The sequence below is a fragment of the Rana temporaria genome, chromosome 4 (genome assembly GCF_905171775.1).
Source record: "Rana temporaria chromosome 4, aRanTem1.1, whole genome shotgun sequence".
Taxonomy (NCBI): Eukaryota; Metazoa; Chordata; class Amphibia; order Anura; family Ranidae; genus Rana; species Rana temporaria.
Genome location: NC_053492.1, coordinates 139,652,176 through 139,675,502, shown reverse-complemented (window position 1 = coordinate 139,675,502; position 23,327 = coordinate 139,652,176). Strand labels below are relative to the sequence as shown.

Sequence of the window (23,327 nt, the reverse complement as noted above, 5' to 3'; positions counted from 1 at the left end):
GCGAGATCTGCAAAATACTCAACATGCCTCTCAGCAAATAGCTTGGGGTGTCTACTTTCCAAAATGGGGTCATTTGGGGGGGTTTGTGCTATCTGGGCATTTCATGGCCTCCTAAACTGTGATAGGTAGTGAGGACTGAAATCAAGAATTTACGCCCTTAGGAAGCCTGAAGGTGGTGATTGGTTTTTGGGTCCTGTACGCGGCTAGACTGCCAAACAGTCCCACACATGTGGTATCCCCATACCTAGGAGAAGCAGCAGAATGTATTTTGGGGTGTAATTTTACATATGCCCATGGCATGTTTGAGCAATATATCATTTAGTGACAACTTTGTGAAGAAAAATAAATTAAAATAAAATGTATTGTATTATTCCCGAAACTTGTTGCAAAATATAAAATATTCCATGGACTCAATATGCCTCTCAGCAAATAGCTTGGGGTGTCTCTAATTTCAAAAATTTGGTCATTTGGGGGGGGGGGGGGGTAGTGCTATCTGGGCATTTCATGGCCTCTGAATCTGTGATAGGGAGTGAGGTTTTAAAATAAAAAAATTACGCCCTTAGAAAGCCTAAAGGCGGTGCTTGGTTTTCGGGTACCTGTATGCGGTTAGGCTCCAAAAAAGTCTCACACATGTAGTATCGTACTCAGGAGAAGCATCAGAATGTATTTTGGGGTGTAATTGTACATATGCCCATGGCATGTTTGAGCAATATATCATTTCAAAGACAACTTTTTGCAATTTTTTTTGTCATTTTTCAATCACTTGTGACAAAAATATTAAATATTCAGTGTGCTCAACAAGCATCTCACCTCAAGAAATGAGATAGGCAGTCATAAACTAAAAGCTGCGTAAATTCCAGAAAATGTACCCTAGTTTGTAGATGCTATAACTTTGGCGCAAAACAATAAATATATGCTTATTGATTTATTTATTTTACCCAAGACATGTGGCTGAATGCTTTTTGGCCTAAATGTATGACTACATTGAGTTTATTGTATTTTTTTAATAGCAAAAAGTAGAAAATACCACCACAAGAAAGCTTTATTTGTGGGAATAAAAGGACGAAAATTTTGTTTAGGTACAGCATTGCATGACCACGCAATTACCAGTTAAAGCAGCACAGAGCCAAATTATAAAACGTGCTCTGGTCCTGAAGGGGGTAAAACCTTCTGGGGCTGAAGTGGTTAAAGTGCAATAATAACTTGTGACAAAAAGTCCATAAAGTGCTTGGTGCAGTCAATCTTCAGTGCACAGGAAAAGTTCTTACACAGTGTCACCTATCACAGTGCAAACCAATATATCAAATTCCTAAATAGTGCTTTCACCATCCATGTCTACAGTGTGCCCCAGCCTCTCACCTCAAAGGAAGACCCCTATGGGTCTAATCACACCAAATGATGAATCTATCATTTGCATCCACAGCAGTAGACTCTCTCCTTGTGGTCCTCATCTAGGTGGGACAGCAGTGTTCTCAGATACAGGCAGGAATTTCCACTAAAACATAACTATCTTCTCCACCTTCTCCAATAAAAATAAGTCTCCACGTGTAGTATTCCAATACAGATATTTTATTAAAAAACGTAGCAACTCACATGTAAAAACACAATAATCTGCTGTCTTGAAATACTACACATGGAGACTTGTTTTTATTACATGTGAGCCTTGGAGAAAAGTGAAAGAGGTGGAGAAGATAGTTACAGTAGGTGAACCCGATTTTGTGTCAATCTCGCTCTCTTTCTCGGCGAGATTGAGCACCTACGAGCCCCATCGCGGGAGCCAGCGCCGAGCTGGCTTGCCGCGATGGAGACGTCATAGAAGCGACGGGAGATCCGACTTGGATTCCCGCCAATTCTACACGTGTGCGGCGTTTGTTATGAATCCTGAGGGGGAAGTCCCCGCCGGATTTTAAATAAAAATCCGGCATGGGTCCCCCCTTTGTGTTTTATTTGTGGTAAAAACACAAATAAACCACACAGTGTATTAAAATATTTTATTTTTCTGCTCCGGAGGCCGCCCCCTGTCTTCTTTATTAGCTCTTTTACCAGGGGGAGCTTCTTCTTTGACGTCTTCGGGTGGGTGGGGGCCGCCGTCTGGTTCTCTTCCACCGCCGGGGGGGGGTGGCTCTCCTTACAACCCATAACAGACCTAAGGGCCCGGTATGCTCCTGAGGGGGGGACCCATGCCGGATTTTTATTTAAAATCCGGCGGGGACTTCCCCCTCAGGATTCATAACAAACGCCGCACACGTGTAGAATTGGCGGGAATCCAAGTCGGATCTCCCGTCGCTTCTATGACGCGCTTGCTGGGATGTGCTGTCACTATTCCAGTGAGTGCGAGATGTCGGCGAGATCTCGGCACCATGTCGCCGAGTATCAGCGCAACGCTGTCGTGCTAAAAGCACAATATCACAAACACCTACTGTATGTTTTAGTTGAAATGAGGAGAGAGTCTACTGCTGTGAATGCATATGAGAGATTCATCATTTGGTGCAATTAGACCCGTAGGGGTCTTTCTTTGAGGTGAGAGGCTGGGGCACACTATACACCTGGATGGTGAAAGCACTATTTAGGAATTTGATATATTGGTTTGCACTGTGATCGGTGACACTGTGTATGAACTATTCCCGTGCACTGAAGATTGACTGCACCATTATTATTGCACTTTAAGTTATATTGTATTTATTTATGAATGCAATGATTATTATTGCATTACTATAAATGATTATATATTATTGCTTTGCACTGTGAATGTTTACACAGAAAAAAGGAATATGGAACTTTAAATGAGGTTCAGGGGCCGTTCAGATCCCCTCCTCCATCCCGGTTTGGTATTTAAAAAGGAGAACAAGAGGCGGGACTTTATATGAGGCACATGGACACAAAGGATTAAATTAGAGTGAAAATAGCTTTTAATTGGTTCAAATTATAATATAGTTCCATATTTAAATTCTATGCATTTTGCTATATATCAATATTTTTCATTTCATCCGAACCAAATATTGCACAATAATGAATGATCAATAAATATACCAACAATGGCCCAGATTCAAGAAGCACTTGCGCCCGTGCAACCATAGGTTACGCAGCGCAAGTGCTTACTTGCTCCGGTGTAACGAGTGCTCCTGATTCAGGAACCTCGTTACACCGACTGCAGGCTAAAATCTGCGTGGCATAAGGCTCTTATGCCTCGCAGATTTTAGGCTGCATTCTTGCGGGGGCCGCTAGGGGGCGCTCCCATTGTGTATCAGCGTATAGTATGCAAATTGCATACTACCACTGATTCACAAGCTTGCGCGGGCCCCGCGCAAGCCAGGTACGGAGTTTCTTTTAGCGCAAGGCTGCCCCTTCTAATAGTAGGGGCAGCCAATGCTAAAGTATAGCCGGCCTTCCCGCGCCGTGAAATTTGAATTTCACGGCGTTTGCGTAAGTGAAACGTGAATGGCGCTGGACGCCATTCACATTCACTTAGAAGCAAATGACGTCCTTGCGACGTCATTTGCCGCAATGCACGTTGGGAAAGTTTCCCGACGGAGCATGCGCTGTACGCTCGGCGCGGGAGCGCGCCTAATTTAAATGATTCCCGCCCCCGGCGGGATCATTTAACTTGCGCGCGCTTACGCCGGGCAAATTTGCCGGCGCGCCCTCGCAATTCACGGAGCTACTGCTCCGTGAATCGAGGGCAGCGCAAAATATTTGCGGGGGCGCAGGGCAAAATCGTTGCCCTGCTCCCCCGCAAATATCGCGCAATTCTACTTGAATCTGGGCCAATGACATTTCATATATTTACAAATACACAGAATAGTTGATACATATTTTACATACATTACAGTTGATACCTGTGCAGATTAATAACTTATTAAAATATTTATGAATGGAAATAGGTAGAGGGGGGGTTGGAGATATATTGAAAGGAACGTCCATAAAATTGATGAATATATACACTTATCGGTAGATATTAGCTCTATGCATTTCAGGGCCTTTAGGGCCACTCATCAGGAGCAAAACCAAAGTTATCATCTAGGGATGAAAGAGACAAATAGGTTTCAATGATATGAAAAGTTAGTAGAGAGCAAGTGGGCAAACACAAAATAGGAGAGACCCCCCATTATCTGTTTAACCCACACACCTTACAGATGTGTCTGCACAGTGGTGGTGTGGCCATGGGAATCACAGACCAGCCAGAGAATGTCACAACCGGGAGCTGAGGAGGCATGGCAAGGCGACAACAGCCCACACAAACAGCGCCCCAAGAGGGTGGAAGTGTGTAAATCAAAACTGATGTGAACTGTATGAGGTGACCCCAAAATTGGGGACCCCTGTGAATAAAAAATAAACAAAAAACACTATAACACTATAAAAAGTGTGAAAAGGTTGTTTAAATGAATGTGTTAGAAGTGATTGTGTAGAATAAAAGAGCAGCGTGTAGGCAAAAGGAAAAAAGAGAGAAAAGAAGGAGAAGCTGAAGAAAAAGGGTCAAGGAAAGAAACAAAATATAAGAAATCCAGGTGATGTGTGGATAGTAAGAAAGGAAGAAATACCTGTTGTAGAGTATTGTATGCCTGGTGCATGATGTTCCATGCTGGAAGGTGATGTGTCTGTTCCTATGTGTGAAGCCCAACAGGGGGAGAGGCTCATATGGGGAGCGCCGCCACAGCCCAGTCCCCAACGTCAAGCTGGCGCAAGCAAGGGGAGGAGAGAGGGGAGGCGCCATCAACCAGGAAATCAGATCACCTGGCTAGATGCACCCAACCACTCAGTCCCCCATGCGTGCCAGCGATGGTAAACTCTCCGCCAGCAGTGCCGTGCCACGAGGACGCCGCACGTCCGGTGTGCGAAGCGTGATGTCGATGGGCAGTGGCGGAACTCCTGCCCATCCCAGGCCAGAGCATTGTGGAGGGAGAGGGGAGGTCCCCAGTGCACGTCGCGGCTCCCGGAAGCGGCGACAAAGGCAAGGTCCAATGAAAACCACGGACAAAACCACCAATGTGCACACGCCTGAGGTAATGATAAAATTGAGATAATGAGAAAGGGATGTTAAGAGAACCCAACCATATAACAATTATTCTATATGGAGACTATTTGAAAAGTAAATAAATGAGGACTAAGTATAGGGTCAACTGTGAAGCAGCCTTGTATGATAAATTCATAAATATATTTTTTTTTTTTTTCCAGAATAATAGTTTATTCAAGAGATAAAACAGTATAACAGGATATGCAGTACATTCTATAAATTTTTGCAGTAGCAGAAAGCATATACAGTACTGTAATATAGACCGTATCGCAGTACGGTAAAATGGACGGTTATTACTTAATCTTAATGTTGCTAATAAACATAAATTGGAATGTGCAAAAAGCCAACTGTGAAATAGGTAATAGCACCTCCAACGGGAAAGTCGCATTTGTACCTGAATCAGGGAAAGTCCATGGTATGATATAAACTGTTATCACTACATATGTAGAAAGGGCTAAAGTGCAATATAACCGCCTTTAGAACGACCAATAGGCTAGTCCCCCCTCTCAATCCACCCCCAAGGGGAGCAATACTGTGAACCAAGAGGGGGGAATATTTAATAAGTGCATAACTAAGGGGGGTAAGAAGACATTTGGTCAGTATAGATAGGTAAATTCGATAGGCCAGTATAGAACATAGGAAATACAGAACTTATGGGTAACTCATATGATATGTAGTGATTATTACACACCAGGGAGGTGCAGGAGAAAGAGGGTATCACCCCTCCAGGTGTGTGACAAACTGAAAAGATGTATATATTCGAACCTTGCGATAGTACTTAGGAGTATGTGGTATAGAAAGGAGGGGGGGAGGGTAAAACCAAGGGGAAAGGAAGGGGAACCAGTAATGTAGAGAGTCCAGGATGAGGAAAGCTGTCATGAGAGATCAGTCATGGTGGTCAGAGGGAGCTGTTAGAAAGTCATCAGGAAGGGAGTCTTTGTAGTGTATCCAACCACCCCAGGTGAGTCTGAATCTGTCCGTTGTATCTCTGGCCTGATGGATTAGTCTTTCCATCAATTCGATCTTGTTAACTCTGACATGCCATTCCTGTATAGTGGGTGGAAGAGAGTCTTTCCAGTGTAACGGGATGCATTGGGAAGCTGCGTTAATTAGGTGCAGCAATAGGGATTTCCGGTAGGTCGACTGTGGCAAGGATGTATGATGTAGAAGGTATTGCTCAGGGGTGAAATCAGGAGTGAATGAAGTAATGTGGGTAATGAGTGAATGTACAGAATTCCAAAACAACTGGATTTTCGGACAGCTCCACCAAGTATGAAAGAGTGTACCCTCTGCCTCATTGCATCTCCAGCAGGTAGAAGAGACTGTTGGATAAAATTTGTGTAGCTTGCTAGGGGTTCTGTACCAACGTGAGTATATCTTATATCTATTTTCCTGAGCAGATACGTTAATCGAACCTTTGTGTATATGTGTCCAAATAGAGTTCCAGTCGTCCTCAGATATGGAAATCTGTAAGTCTCTTTCCCATTTGTCATGAATAGCGGACATAGAGGTGTCAGTGGGTGTAAGCATAGAATACAAAATTGAGATTAGATGTCGTTGTGGAGTAGAGGATGCACAAAGAGTTTCAAAGGGAGTGAGATCTCTGCACCAAAAGGTTGGGGCAGGAGTGGTCTGAAGAAAGTGTCTGAGTTGGAAATATTTGAAGCGCGGTATTTGGAAGGTAGGGAATTGCGAGACCAAAACTGACTGGGGTAAGAGCTTTCTATTTTTGAAAAATTGGTGCGCCCGTAAGGAGGGCTCAGTATGTGCTGCTTGTGGGTCTGTAGTGTCAATACCTTCTGAGAAGCCCGGGTTATGTGTAAGCGCTGTCAGGGGACCTGGAAAAGGTGCCACGCTCGGCTCTTTAAACACTGTCCTGAGACAAGCAAGGGTTGGACCTATCAAGGGGTGCGAAGTACATTTCCTAGGGGTGAGTGGTCGATCTATCCAGGGGAGGTGGGAAATTCGGAAGCCCACAAAGGCTTCTTCCAGGTCTACCCAATCTTTATTCTGACCATGAATGTGCCAGTCCACTATTCGGGTGAGAAGACAGGCCCGGTGATACCTAGCTAGGTCCGGGATTCCTATGCCTCCCTTTGATTTAGGTAAAGACAATCTGTCCCAACTCAATCTGGCTGGACGACCACCCCACAGGAAGGTTCTACAGAGTGATTTGAAGGAAGTCAGGAATTTAGCGGGGAGTTTAATGGGGATGGCTTGTAGCAAGTACAGAAGTCTCGGCAGGACGTTCATTTTAAGAATAGCTGCACGACCAAACCAGGAAAAAGTACCCTTGGTCCAAATTTCTAAGTCTGCTTTTACAGATTGCATTGCTGGTGGGAAGTTGTGAGAGAATAAATTTGAAAGTTTTGTGGGGAGTTTAATCCCGAGGTAGGTTATATCGTTAGGATCCCATTTAAAGGGGAAGTTTTTTTTGCATAGGTCTACAGTTTCAGTTGGTAAAGATACATTTAGTGCAACAGACTTGTTAAAATTGATTCGGAAATTGGAGAGTGTGTAGAATAGTTCAAAGTCCTTAAGAAGGTTGGGAAGAGTAACCAGAGGATTTGTTAGAAACAAAAGAATGTCATCTGCATAAGCAGCTATTTTATACTGACGGTGTTTGATGTCGACGCCCCGAATATCAGGATTATCCCTCAAACATCTCAATAGGGGTTCCAATGTTAGGATAAAGATCAAAGGGGAGAGGGGGCAACCCTGTCTAGTTCCATTGCGCACCGAGAAGGCGTCCGACAGTCGACCGTTGACCTTCACACGGGCCGAGGGGACCGAATAGAGTGTTAAAATCATCTGCATGAAATGATTAGGGAAGCCCAGTTTGCGTAACGCTGCTTCCATATAGTCCCAGGCCAATCTGTCGAACGCCTTCTCGGCGTCAAGGGACAACAGGAATCCCTTGGTTTTAGATGTGGACAGCCAATGATGAATATTTATCGCCTTTATGGTGTTGTCCCTGGCCTCCCTTCCAGGGACAAAACCAGCCTGATCCGTTGAGACTAGAGTCGGGAGATGGATTATTAATCTATTGGCTAAAATTTTTGCGAATAGCTTCAAGTCAACATTGAGTAATGATATAGGCCGGTAGTTGGGTACCAATGTGCTATCCTTCCCCGGCTTCGGTACTAGGGCAATGTGAGCCTCCAAGAGATCTCGACCAGTCGGGGGTGAAAAAGGTATGTCAGCGAATGCCTTAACTAAATGTGGGATCAGTATTGGGGCGAATGTTTTGTAATATCCTGAGCTCAAGCCATCAGGACCAGGGCTTTTCCCTGATTTCATTTGTTTCAGTGCAGATAGTGCCTCCTCCACCGATATTGGTAAATCCAAACAGTTTAAATCGGGGACCTGGGCAGAAGGTAGACCATATTTAGAGAGAAAGTCATTTATAAGTTGGCTTCTATGGGCGGGAGTCCCTGATCCTGAAGGCGTGGGTAAATTGTATAATGTTGAGAGAAAGGATGTAAATTGTTTCGCAATCAGATCAGTTCTATGCAAAATGTCACCTGTTGGGGTGGTAATAGAGTGTATTGTATTAATTTCCTTCTTTTTCTGTATTGCGTGGGCCAAAAGTTTACTTGATTTGTTTCCAAACTCATAGTATAACTTGTGTGTAAGGGCAAATTTGTATGTTAAACGTGAGTGAAGCTCAGATTGGAGATCCCTTCTGGCTTCCATCAAAGCTACAAGGGAGTCCGCAGCCAGGGAGCGTTTGTGGGCCCTTTCAAGGGTTCTGATTTTTACAAAGAGTTCCTCAAGCCTAGCAGCACGCTGTTTGCGGCGTCTAGCCATGATGGATATAATCTTCCCTCTGAGGACGCATTTGTGTGCCGCCCAAATAGGGGCGGGAGTAGTCTCGGTAGACGTGTTATCAGAGAAGAATTGTGTCAGCGTTTCTGATAACTCAGCTACATGACCTTGATCCAGGAGAATAGAATCATCCATTCGCCATGGGGGACGACCAGGGATCCGACCTTTCCAAGCGAGTGTCATGGTGATCGGGTGGTGGTCTGATAATATCATGGGCTCGATTGATGCCTTTGTAAGACGAATAAGGTCCTCCTGGGTAACAAAAAAATAATCGATACGTGAATATCTATCGTGTAGGGGAGAGTAGTAGGTATAGTCCTTAGTAGTAGGGTGCATTGAACGCCAGGTGTCATGTAGGGTAAGCGAATCTAGTTGCGTTTTGACAGAGCGAAGTGTGCGATAAGTTAAGCAGGAAGAACCATTCGAGGCATCGAGGAGGGGGGTCAGTGGGATATTGAAGTCCCCGCCCATGATCAGCATCCCTGCTCGAAAAATGGTAAGGTGTTGGATAGTGTCGCGGAAGAAACTAACATGTTGTGAGTTAGGGGCGTATATATTCGCGATTGTAATAGGAGAGTTGTGTAGTTTGCCTTTGATAAAAAGGAATCTTCCATTGGGATCGCTTTCAACATCATCAATTTTTAGTGGGCAGTGTCTGGACAACAGTATGGATACCCCTCTAGCTTTTGAAGTGTCATTTGTAGCATGAAAAACAGTCGGGAAAAGACGGCTCTTGAGCACAGGAATACTATCCGTTCTAAAGTGGGTTTCCTGAATCAACACAATTTGGGGTTTCTCCTTGCGTAATGAAGAAAGTAATAAGGAGCGCTTTTCAGGTGTGTTCAAGCCTCTAATGTTTATGGAGTATAATTTAAGATTCAGAAAAGGCATGTCTTGGTCAACAGGTATTGGAGCTGGGGTAAGGAGGTCAGTCATTGTCACAGGGGGAAATGAAAGGGAGAACAGTAGAGGAATGCAAGGTAGGAAGGATATGTGAGGTTGCGAGGATAAAATCTCTCTAGATCAAATTAAAGAGGGCTATTAACGGCTTGAAAAAGCAAAAGTCTGTCTGTAAACAAGGGGTATGATAACCCCTTAAATAAAATAAAAGGAGGATGCCAATAGGCAAAAGGGTGCGGTGCACCTCAGGTGGAGATACCACGACCTGCGGGTACAGGGACAACCAGGTCCTACCGTATGGGGGTTGGTCTGACCAAGAGTGAGCAATAGAGCGTATATAGATGTTACTAACAACTTAAACTTTAAACAGTAAAAGTTACAAACCGTGAAATCAACCCAAACCACCCCAGAACAACCGTCCCTTATTGTAGGCAAGATGCCAGCCATTGTCAGGAGACAGGATACTGTTCAATACTCGAGGGTGAACCCCTACTCCTAGATATATAAGAGGATACTAATATACTGGCCAAAGATGCCTTATCTAGTCTAAAATCTAAATAAAACAATATTATTATGTCCCCACACCCCCCGGTACATAAGGTAATCTCACCGGCACCGATACGTCAGGAATACCGGGACTTACACTTCCTCCACCACCAGGGGGGCTAACTATAATCCAAGTTATCTGGGTAGTTAAACCTATGGAGAAGGCCCAGGGGCTGAGTTACTGTAAATGTACATATAGCCCTAATGTGACTTTGAGACCCTATCAGCATACATACGTTAAACGGAAACTTAAAACACTATTCAATTTCAAGGTGATAGTGACCTTGTTAGGCACATGTTAAGGTGACAGAAACCGGTTCTGAGCATTGACTGACTGTAAATCCAGAACGGGTCTGTCAAGTATCAGATAATAACTCCGAGGTCCCTTACTGCCAGGAGACCCGATGCGGATCGTTGTTCAGCAGTGATAGTGTCACATCTGGCAGAACATAAGTGGCCCCGGGTGCAATAGAGCCTTATGAGATTGGGATCCCAGGACAGGGCAAAGAGAGGGCGCAGCATAGTGTCTCGAGTCGGTAGATATAACGGTCATATCTTCAGAGAAGACTATAGCAAACAGGTGGCTGCTCTCAGACTTCGCCAGATGGGCTCCATAAGTAGGGTTGATTAGAATTAAAGGGGCAGAGGCACCACAACCGAACAACTACCCCGCATCGTACTGTACTGTGATGTAGGAGTAGGTGGTGAATGGATAGTATCTTATAGTTAGTTCCATTCAGGGTCTCTCAATATTGGAATTTGTTTGAATGACCGACCTGTCATAAAAGTTGGACCGGTTTTCCACTCCAATCCGTTGATGTATTCTCAACAAGAAGCACACTGAGAGAAGGGTGGACAGTTATAGTGTAGCGTGCCGTTTGTAAGGTAGGCTTATTTATCCATACAGAGCAGCGGTCTCTGAAAGTGGTTGAAGTCTATGACCTGGGAATTTGTAGCTTGACGAGAACACATCTACTGGGATTGAAACGTTATAAAGAATGACAAATCGAGAGTCAGATCACCAACGTGTAAATTAGGAATTTGGAAAACAAAAAACAAACTGCAGAGATCTAAAGACTGGGTATTGTCCTTATTCCCTTTAGATAACTATAACAATCCTTAAATCTGGTTTAAAGAAACATGTAAAGTGATGCCGCAGATAGAGCGGAATAGGTAAACAGGGCTTTCATTTTTCAGCGGTCTCTTCGTGCTCTCCGGGCTGCCGGCAAAAGGGGTACCTGGCGATCCCTACCGTGGGCTTGTGGATCCCGGATACTTCCAGATTCAGATGGTGAACGTCGGCGGCGGAGACCAGTGGTCTGTGTCTCCATCTGCTCAACATTGTGAGTTGGCCACCTGTTCACCGATTGGCGATAAATTGCGTACCACTCAGGTACTGCTACCAGGGGGATTCCCAGCGTGTCACAGAAGCCTGGCAAATCTTCTGGGACCTTAAGCAGTGCGGTGCGGCCTTGATGTGTAGCGGAGAGACAAAATGGGAACTTCCACTTATAGCCTATGTTTCTCTCTTTTAACACATCTAGCAGAGGCCTAAGGTCCCTGCGATGTTTGAGTGTAATGCCGGATAGATCCTGGTATAATTGTAGAGGGGTGCCATCATGTGTCAAACGTTTGCCCCTTGCCTTTTTTATTATCTCCTCTTTCAATCTGAAATCAGCCAGGCAACACACAATGTCTCTAGGGGGGTCTGATTCCCTGCCCTTAGGGCGCAGTGCACGGTGAATCCTGATAAAATCAATGCCCGTTTGAGGGGGTCTTTCCAGAATGGAATTGAATACAGCAGTCACGGAGTGCAAAATGAGGTCTCCCTCAACTGATTCTGGCATACCTCTAACCCTCAGGTTCTGGCGGCGTCCTCTGTTGTCGAGGTCTTCTATGTGACGATTAATGTCTCTTAGCTGGAGTGTGTGATCATCAACCTTCCTAGTGGAGCGCCTGAGGATTGTTTCTTGATCATCCAGCGTAGTTTCAGCTTGTGTGACCCTGTTTGTGAGGGAGCGAAACTCTAGGCGTAGTTCAGAAATGGCCGCTGCTAAGCTGTCCTTTATGTCTAAAGCGACGCTCCTAAGGTCCTCTATCGTGAGGGTCCGTTGTGGATTGGGGTCGTGTATCTCCGTTAGTGCGGGTCCTCGAGGAGCGTCCGAGGGAGATATTGTAGGGCTTAAAATAATGTCTGAAGCTCCTACCTGCGACTGCTGCGCTATGGCTGTGGAGAGTCTTGAGCGGGAGGCCGCCATGTTGTCTCCCGGCGCGCGGAAACCTTCCTGTGTATTCCGTGAACCAGGGCCTGTATTTTCCCTGGGCGAACGTGACCGGGATGTAGAGGCCGGTCTAGAGGCTGTACCCATGCCGAGAAAAACGGAGAAAATTAGGCTGGGTGTTCAGTTTTTTGCTCGGTTTGTCCTGAGGTGGCAGGAGCTGTGAGCTTAGGCTTCCATTCTCCTCACGGTCCAGGCCACGCCCCCCAAATTCATAAATATATTAGTGCGCCCGTGTGCCTCCATCCCTAATCAAATAGCATAACATTTGGTTATCATCTCACTTGATGATTTATATAGTATTACAGGTAGTATTTTGATCACAGAGGAAGCACCACATGTATTTATTTATTTTATTTCATTACAAACCAAGTGTATTACAACTTATTTTTAATATGCCTTCAGAGGTGTGATGGTGAAGGAAGAATGTTTGATTAGAATGGGACAGTCCTTTCATTTTTGGATAATTGTGTGGACAAAAATACTGAAGTGCCAGGCAGGACAAGAAGATATATAGCATGTATGCTAGTTCTAAGCTACATCTACAACAAGTCTCTGGCAATGACAGGTACAGTACTGTAACTGGAGAGTAGTATTGTTGGAATGTGATACCAGTGGGTAGTGGGTTTACAGCTGTACACCTTGTACCTGTTACTTATAGAGGACCTATAAGAAACAGTGAGTATTTTGGATTTGTATATGAAATAGAATCCATGTCTCACCAGAGCAGCAGTTTGAAGGAGGGAGACATGAAACCTGTAAGGATTTGCAAGGAATCTAGATAAATTTCCTGATGAAATGTGGGGCTTGTCACTTAGTTTTGGGATTGAACAACTACCGTAATATTTTAAACGAGGGGAATAGTTTTGGTATGCTGTTTGCATAGGCCAGGAGCTGGAAGCTCCAGAAATTTAAGAAGGATATTTGATGGAAAAGAGAGGTGACATGTTCTGTTAAGACCCATGGTTTTGTAGTATGATGTCTATTAGGTGGGCTGCAGTTTGATGTTGGGAAAGCCATGCTGCCTAATGTTTTCTGCCTACGAAGCATCATATATTTCATATGATCTTGTTTTAAGAACCGTAAAAAAATACTGAGGATTAGACATTTTTTCGTCCGAATTTCAGCTATTTTCGTTATTGTTTTAAAAAACGAAAACGAAAGTGCAGAGTACGAAAACCGAAAGATCTGACATAAACAAATGCTTTATTTTCGTTTTCGTCAGTCAAATGTGCCTAACCTTAACTCTATTAGTCCAAGATTATTCTACATAGAGAGAAAAGATTTGACATTATAGAGAGAAAAGATTCAACATTATAGAGAGAAAAGATTCAACATTGTAGAGAGAAAAGATTCAACATTATAGAGAGAAGATTCAACATAGAGAGAAAAGATTTGACATTATAGAGAGAAAAGATTTGACATTAAAGAGAGAAAAGATTTGACATTATAGAGAGAAAAGATCACTGCTGGAATTGGGTGGGGGAAGTAAAATAAAAATAATGATGATGATGAATGTAATTGGCTGATTGTAACCAAAGAGGAGGAGCAGTAAAATAGCTAGAACTAACTTGACAATTCAACATGAACGACGAAGATTCGACAAAGCATCGAAAAACATACAACGTTGAATCTGCCATTGAAGACTTAAGTAGCCAGATTCACGTAGTTTGGCGTATGTTTAAGCCGGCGTAGCGCAGCTCATTTGCACTACGCTGACGTAAAATAGAGAGGCAAGTACAGTATTCACGAAGCACTTGCTCCGTAAGTTACGTCAGCGTAGCGCAAATGGGCCGGCGTAACCCCGCCTAATTCAAAGTAGTCATGTAGTGTGCGGCGTACATTTAAATTAACCATGACCCCATGTAAATGAAGGCCGTTCGTACGGCGCATGCACGCGCATGCTCAGAATCACGTCGCAAATACTCAATGCTTTCGACGTGAACGTAACCTACGCCCAGCCCTATTCATGTATGCTTACGCAAACAACGTAAAATACGACGTCCATACCTTGCATGGGCTGCGCAATCTTTTTGGTGGTTTATCTTTACGCCGGCGTATGTCTTACATAAACGGCAGATCTTACTGCGATGGGCGTACATACGTTCGTGAATTGGCGTATCTTGCTCATTTATATATTCGACGCGTAAATCCACGTACACGCCCCTAGCGGCCAGCGTAAATATGCACATAAGATACGACGGCGTAGGAGACTTACGTCGGTCGTATCTTGGTCAAATTTAAGCGTATCTGGTTTCCAGAATACTCTTAAATATACGCCGGCGATCATTCAGACTTACGACAGCGTATCTACTGATACGCCATCGTAAGTCTACCTGAATCCGTCTAAAGGTGTCAAAAGTTCAAAGAAGATTTGAAGGAGCAGCTAAACTGTACGACTTCGCAATCGTACATTTCTGGTCAAATGCTCGGCCCATAGGCTATAGAAAAATTCTAATGTTCGTTGACTAGTAATAATAATTAATAAATATAATTATTGCTAGTCATACAACATTAGAATTCTTCTATGGCTTGTAGGCGGAACATTCAAACAGAAATGTACGATTCGACGTACAGTTTTGCTGCTCTGTCGAATCTTCTTTGAACATTCAACAGACACCATAAGAATTCAATGGCAGATTCAACCTTAATTCATTCGGATTTTCAGGAGAAAGCAATTTCTAACGAAAAACGAAATAAATAAAAACGAATTTTGGGAGTAACTAAATACATTTATTTTTCAGACGAAAATGAAATTACGAAACCAAATATTTCAGTGTGCACATGTCTACTGAGGATAGTTTGAATAGATTTAAAGTACAGTATGATAGAGAAATGTGAATTTACCCATCAAGGAAAATCTTTGCGCTGTCCACTAAAAATGGAAATGAGGGGTAAAATGTTGTGTTAAGGTCCTTTGGCAGCTGTATACCCAAGTATAAGATATGGGACAGGGGCGCATTCGTGAAGTCTGACTGAGCGGTATTGCCAACTTAGAGCTCAGCTCCAGGGGGAGCCTCACCGGAGATTACTGCATCGCATCAGCTCCCTAATCTACACCTGCTGCCTCACATTGACGCAGAGAGATCACTGCTCCAGCAGCCATGGATCTCTGAGGCTCCAAAACAAAGATTTTCTCCAGAGACATCAAGGACGCCCTGTCCCGCCCTCCACCAAGATGGCGCTGACATCTTTCTCCCTGCCCAGCACACTGCGCTCTATAAAAATCACAGCAGTACTCTCAGGCCTCGTACACACGACAGAGGAACTCGACGTGCTTGGCACGTCGAGTTCCTCGTCTCGTTTTGGGATGAAGCCGCCGAGGAGCTCGGCGGGCCGCCTTCTCCTATAGAACAACGCGGCCAACGAGAAAATAGAGAACATGTTCTCTATTTTCTCGTCGAGCTCCTCGGCGGCTCCATCGAGCCAAAACTGTACAGACGACAGAGATTCTCGGCAGAATCCGGGTTTTGACCGAGTTTCTCGGCGAATTCTGCCGAGAATCTCTGTCGTGTGTACGAGGCCTCAGCCATACCTGGACACAAATGGTCAGCCTCAGACACTGGCAGCACACAAACTGTAATCCACTCAGGCATGTTTAACTGCTTGCTGACCAGCCACCGCAGTTTTATGGCAGCAGGTCGGCTCTGCTGGGCGAGAGCACGTAGCTATACATCACCTTGCCCAGCAGCCAATAGGGGTGTGTGCGCCGCCGAATGCGCGCCCCCCTCTCGTCTCTGACTCCCGTGCGCGTGCCCGGCGGGTGCGATCGCTGCCGGGCACCCGTGATTGCTCGTTACAGAGTGAGGATCGGGAGCCGCCCCCTAGTGTTAACCCCTTCCCTGCCAGTGGCATTTTTATAGTAATCAATGCATTTTTTTTTTTTTTTACGAAAAATATGTAGAAGAATACGTATCGGCCTAAACTGAGGAAAAAAAAATGTTTTTTATATATTTCTGGGGGATATTTATTATGGTAAAATGTAACAATTATTCATTTTTTCTAAATTATTGCTCTATTTTTGTTTATAGCGCAAAAACTAAAAACCACATAGGTGATCAAATACCACCAAAAGAAAGCTCTATTTGTTGGGAAAAAAGGACGCCAATTTTGTTAGGGAGCCACGTCGCATGACTGCGCAATTGTCAGTTAAAGCGATGCAGTGCCGAAACGCAAAAAGTGCTCTGGTCTTTGACCAGCAATATGGTCTGGGGCTTAAAGTGGATGTAAACCCCAATTTTTTTATTTATTTTTTTATGTCACAATGTAGAGAATAAGATTTCCTATCATCTGTGCCCAGTCTTGCCACACAGAGTTAATCCAGCTCTGAGCAATCCTCTTTTTATTGTTCAGTGAAATAAAACAGACTTCCAGATAAAACCAAAGTCCTTGCTTGAGTGACAGGTTATTTACATATCTCATGCACTAGCTTGCAGAAATGCACAGCTTCTGTAAAAATCTCACATGCGATACAATTTCAGCCATACAAACTGTATGGCTGAAATCGCATCTCATTTGGACCAAACACGCACAGGACCCTTTTTTTGGTCCACAACAGAATCGCATTGGTGTTTACACCCATGCGATCTGATTCATGTCCTAACTGTCATGCCACGTACACACGATCGGTCAAACCAATAAGAACGGTCTGATGGATTGTTTTCATCGGTTAACCGATGAAGCTGACTGGTGGTCAGTCGTACCTACACACCATCGGTTAAAAAAACGATCGTGTCAGAACGCGGTGACATAAAACACAACAATGTGCTGAAAAAAACTAAGTTCAATGCTTCCAAGTATGCGTCGACTTGATTCTGAGCATGCATGGAAATTTAACACAAGATTGCTTTTTTTTAACCTATGGATAAATAACCGATGGGGCCCACACACGATCGGTATGGTCCGATGAAAATGGTCCATCGGACCGTTCTCATCGGTTTGACCGATCGTGTGTACGCGGCATCAGTTTGCAGTGTGATATGCGAGCTGAAATGGGGGTGACATTACCATTGTATGACACTCCCCAGCAGTTCGCATATGGCAGTGTGAACTGCCATGCAAGTCGGGTGACATTTGTAGGCTACGACAAAGGCAAAGAAAGAAAGGCGCACCAGCCTAGTGTGTTACCGTTGACAGATTTAATAAAATAAAATGGTAATGAAAAACTACTCACAAGAGAACTGACATAGTAGGCTTGTCAACAACGATGTGGTAGATACCCCTCGACCCGCACTCCAGAATAGGGGGGATAGAGGTGTGTCACTGCCGGCTGATGCGTTTCGAGGCGGCAAGGACCTCTTCATCAGAGTGCAGCTGCGCACACAGGACGCACACAGTTATTACAGGATACACACAGCACTCTGTAACGAACGCTCTGTGTCCCGTTCAGAAAAGCGAGGGGCTGGTAATTGACATACCAGCCCGTCTCCGCTCTCCATCCTGACAGATCCGGAGTGAGAAGACGGCGATGGCTGCGGGGGACGAGGTGGACACACGGAGCAGGACGAGGGGGGCGGAGGATGAAGACATGGCACGGGGGGAGGGGGGGTGGACACACTTATCAGGAGGAGGGGGGGGGTGGACACACGGAGGGGGACGACATCGGGGATGGATGAGAACAGGGTGCTAGAGGAGAAGGAAGACACTCGGGGATGATCTGCGACGGGGACACTGATTCCCACCTGCATGGCTTTTCAGGTGAATGCCGCGGGAGGGAGGAGGAGAAGCAGATGATGAAAAGCCATGCAGGGGGGTCGGTGCTCACAGCTGTCCCGTCGCATCGATCATCCCCGACTGTCACGGGACATCAATGTGTGTTTACTCAAATGACAGGGGGCCGTGAGCGCGCTCTATTACCCAGAACGCGCTCTGCCTGTCCTGTGCACGTTCTGGCCAAGGGGAGTGTAGAGGTGGGCGGGGAGTCTGCTGACATCATGACTCCGCCCACCGAGCGCCGAACAACAGACCCGCCCACCGAATCTGGACTTTTTGGGGGGTTTCAAACAGCTAAAGGGGAACATTTGACAGGTAAGGATACATGCAGGAGGCATGTACATCCTTATAGATCACCACTATGGCAGTACTTTAGAATTGATTAGAGTGGGTTTACATCCACTTTAAGGGTATCATTTTAGCAATTAATTTGTAAACTCTATCTATGTTTCAATGCATTCTGTAGAATTTCATGTAAAATCAAATGTATGAAAATACACTGATGTTCACTTGACTTTAGTGATATACCACAGTAAAAAGCCTTTCCCACCATATCATTTCTTCTAGAAACTCACAAAGTCATTTTATACAATGGTTATCCCTTCTGTACATTTTACCTCTTCTACCTATGTACTTACTAAAATTTTACTTGCATCAAGTTTATGTAGCCATTGGATCTGTGATTACACTGTAGAGTTGTTTGAAGAGATTGCATTTCTATATAATTTAGTATCAAGACTGGAAATGTTGTGTGGGATAAACAAAACCATTGCTTTAAGTTTGTTTGTGTAAAATACTAAATTTGAAGTGATTTTTTTTAATACAGCAGGCAATACAACATCTTGATAAAAAACCAAATACTTAAATGGTTTTCACATTGCACCTAGCATATGTAGATGATTAAAATGATTTATATTCACTAAATGCACATAACCTTTAGTTCATTTTAAAACACTTTTCTGTACATGAAAAAGTGAGCTAGAGAATATTGTGTCTAATTATCATGCAGTTGGATTGGCCATTAGCTATTCATTTTTTTTCATGGAGGTGGAAGTGGAAAAAATATTATCTATCATATTTTTAATTAACATTTCTAGAAGGTAATTACACTTTTTACTGCATATATCTTGAGAGGTAGCTTAATGATCCAGAATAGTGTGTATAGTGGACAGAGACTAATTAGGATAATGATCACTCCAAGCAGTCTAAAATCTCTAAATCTCAGAAATTGTAGTTTCTGTAAAACAAGCATTTCAATTATACTTAAAAAGTTATAATTTCTCACATTTATAAACAGCAACTTAAAATAGCAAACAAAGTTAACCTGTGATTTGTCATGGATTGCAACTGTGCTAATGTCATGAAACCCAATCAATGTACCTTTAATTTAAGGATTTTTTCCTGCAACCATGGGTTGCAGGAAAGAAATTTGCTTGATTCAGGGCCACTGTCTTTTCCGGGCAGGGGTGGTGGCAGTAAGGTAAATCCCCCCGACCTGGGAGAAGACAGTGATTATCTATTAGCTATTGCAGCTGCTAGCGATGATCGCAAGAGAATACAGCATGCTTGTTGTACCCAAGTTGATCAATTGATCAACTTGGCACATTCAGCCTGCCCATTAATGGTTCAAATCTCAGCCAGTTCCTGCTGAACCGGCCTATATTCAAATTGTGTATGGTGGACCTTAGTTTTAAGGGCTCTCAGGCTTTACCAGTGAGGATTCTTTCAATGTCTATGGGTAGTGCTGCATTGTCAGTGTACAGGGATTACTCCTCACTGGCACTGCTTAAATGAGTGCTGGACAGACTGCTAGGAGCCCAGGAGCAGGGAGACATAAATGACAAAGACTAAAGTGGCAAAGGGGCACAATTGGAGAGTGGGGGGGACTGGATGCAGGGCCGATCCGCCCTATAGACTCACTATGCAATCCGCTTAGGGCCCTGCAAAGCTGCGAAGGGCCCCCCAAATTACTAGAGGTCCCGTCTGGTGAGAATTCATTTTCTCCCCCTCACCCCGCTTCTCAACTCGCTGGCTGCATGGGAGAAGAGGTAAGAAGTCAGCACCCCCTACTTCTCAATTTAATGTAAGATGTCATTTCCGACAGCAGAACACCCCCTTCCCCCCGCTTCTCAACTTTCTTTTGACATGTCACTGTCGTCAGCGCCCCCCCCGCTTCTCATTTTTAATGTGCCATGTCATTTTGCTTAGGGCCCCAGGGAGGTCAGGATCGGCACTGACTGGATGAATACTAAATGAGTACTGTGTGTATATGTCTGTAGGGACAATACACTGTAGGGGGCTTCAGGCAAAAACAACTTCAGTGCAAGGGGAGAATAGTGGAGTGAATTAAAGAGAACCTCCAAAAAACGCCCCCTCTGGGTAATCGATGTACATTGCAATGATTTTAACAAACTTTTTTGCAGATTTCTACTTTTTCTTATTCTGAAGAAATAGCAATTTGTTTGTCTGTGCCCATGTGGAAAGTGAATCTAACGGGCGTAATTTTATAATTATCAATCAGATGCTGCACTTGCAGTGCAGGGTCTGCGTCTCTTTAGACATGATTTCCTTTTGGGAGTATCTCCCCAAAAATTACACTTTTGATGCAGGAGATGCCCAAAATCTGCCTTGTATCTTAGTACAGACTTCTGGGAAAATCAGTCAGACAAGGGGGAACTGACATCTCTGGAGGCATTCTGTACACCATTTGTGTACAGAACACCTCCAGGTTGCCATATTGCATTTTACAGAACATTACAGAATTACAGAATAAAAATGAAAGGTAGTTTTTAACCACTTAAGACCCGGACCAAAATGCAGGTAAAGGACCTGCCCAGTTTTTGCGATTCGGCACTGGGTCGATTTAACTGACAATTGCGCGGTCGTGCAACGTGGCTCCCAAACAAAATTGGCGTCCTTTTTTTTCCCACAAATAGAGCTTTCTTTTGGTGGTAAACAAAAATAGAGCGACAATTTTGAAAAAAAATCAATATTTTTTCCTTTTTGCTATAATAAGTATCCCCCAAAAATATATAAAAAAATATGTTTTTCCTCAGTTTAGGCCGATACGTATTCTTCAACCTATTTTTGGTAAAAAAAATCGCAATAAGCGTTTATCGATTGGTTTGCGCAAAATGTATAGTGTTTACAATATAGGGGATAGTTTTATTGCATTTTTATTAATAATTTTTTTTTACTACTAATGCCGGTGATCAGCGATTTTATTCATGACCGCAACATTATGGCGGACACATCGGACAATTTTGACACATTTTTGGGACAATTGTCATTTTCACAGCAATAAATGCTATAAAAATGCATTGTTTACTGTGAAAATGACAATTGCAGTTTGGGAGTTAACCACTAGGGGGCGCTGAAGGGGTTAAGTGTGACCTCATATGTGTTTCCAACTGTCGGGGGGCAGGGCTGGACGTGTGACGTAATTGATCGTGTTTCCCTATATCAGGGAACACACGATCAATGACAGCGCCACAGTGAAGAACAGGGAAGCTGTGTTTACACACAGCTCTCCTAATTCTTCAGCTCCGGGGACCGATCGCGGGACCCCAGTGGCGATCAGGTCCGCGGGTCCCGTGGCCGCGGTCACAGAGCTTCGGACCGGGTCGTGGGCGCGCGGGTGCGCACCCACGACCCACGGCTGGGCACTTAAAGAGGGCGTACAGGTACGTGCTTGTGCCCAGCCATGCCATTCTGCCGTTGTATATGTGGAGGAGGCGGTCCTTAAGTGGTTAATAACATTCAAGTACAATATGACTTGTGTAGCAATTGTATTTGCTATATTAATTTTTTTTTCGATTTGCTATTTGTTCCCACAAAAGTAGAGTTACCTTTTAAATGCTGTAAAGATCTGTAGATGAGTGCAAGGAATGAAAAACACTGCAGGTTGAGTTCCTTTCAGTCAAGGAGAGCAGGCTGAGGAAAAGGACAGGAGGCATCATGCCTGACGCAATACAGTTCTGGCTTGTGAAATTGGGAAATAGTTCTGCCATGTATGCAAAGAAAGCCTTGTAGACACGCAAGTATAAGGCTCCAGGTACTAAGACTGAAAAGAAGAACACAAAGGCTCCAGCTACCATAACAAAGGCAGTTGGTGGTGATAAGAATGGTGGCAGCCATGTGGTCAAGTTGCACTAGATGCCACGTTATTATCCCACTGAAGATGTTCCACGCAAACTGTTGAGCCACAGGAAGAAATCATTTAGCTAGCACAAGCGCCATCTGCGTTTCAGCATCACACCTGGCAGTTTGCTGATTCTTCTTAATGGATGTTACAGGGGCAAGCTTGTTGTCTTCCTGAAACAGATTCAGACTGGCCTCCTCTTGGTCACAGGTCCTCTTGCCATCAAGAGAGTTCCCCTGAGGAGTGCACATCAGAGATGTCGATCAGTCGATATCTCCAGTTTGAAAGTTCTAAAACACTTAAATGACTCTTACTTCAAGAAGAAGAAACTGCGTAAGTCCAAGCACCAGGAGAGAGAGATTCTTGACACGAGAAGGAAAACTATGCACTGACACAGCAGCGCAAAGCAGATAAGAAGTTTGTCAGCTCCTGCCTCTTATCAAGAAAGAGCCCCAGATTTGTGGATAACTGTCCTCCCAATTCTCACTGTCAAATGTAATGTACCCACAAAAACTGGTCTCCTCAGAAGATTCAAAGCTTATTAAAAGACAATGTAAATCCAAAAAAGACAACAGAGGGGATTTAATGATGTCAGGGTGACATCACTGGATGCAATTTATCACACAGAACTGTCAGGTAGTGTGTGAATCAGCGCCCACTGACAGCTATAAGGTGGATCATAAGGGATCAACAACAGGGAGGGGGGAAACAAGATATACCCAAAATGAATTAATAAGAAGCAGTCCATAGTAGTAAAGGATATCAAGGAGAAGTCCACAGGGCGGATGGATCCACAGGTGGATGGGGATTGCACACACAGTCACCGGCAGCTCTTCAGCAGGAAATGGGAGTTCCCTCAGACAAACTAAAACAGCAGAAAGAGTGCACCTGGGTCAGTGTGATAATAAAA

General features: G+C 44.2%; 1 pseudogene; it reads left to right on the top strand.

Moving 5' to 3' along the window:
• The first annotated feature begins 22,387 nt into the window (after positions 1–22,387).
• LOC120935650 lies at positions 22,388–23,017 on the top strand (annotated as a pseudogene).
• The last annotated feature ends 310 nt before the right edge of the window (positions 23,018–23,327 follow it).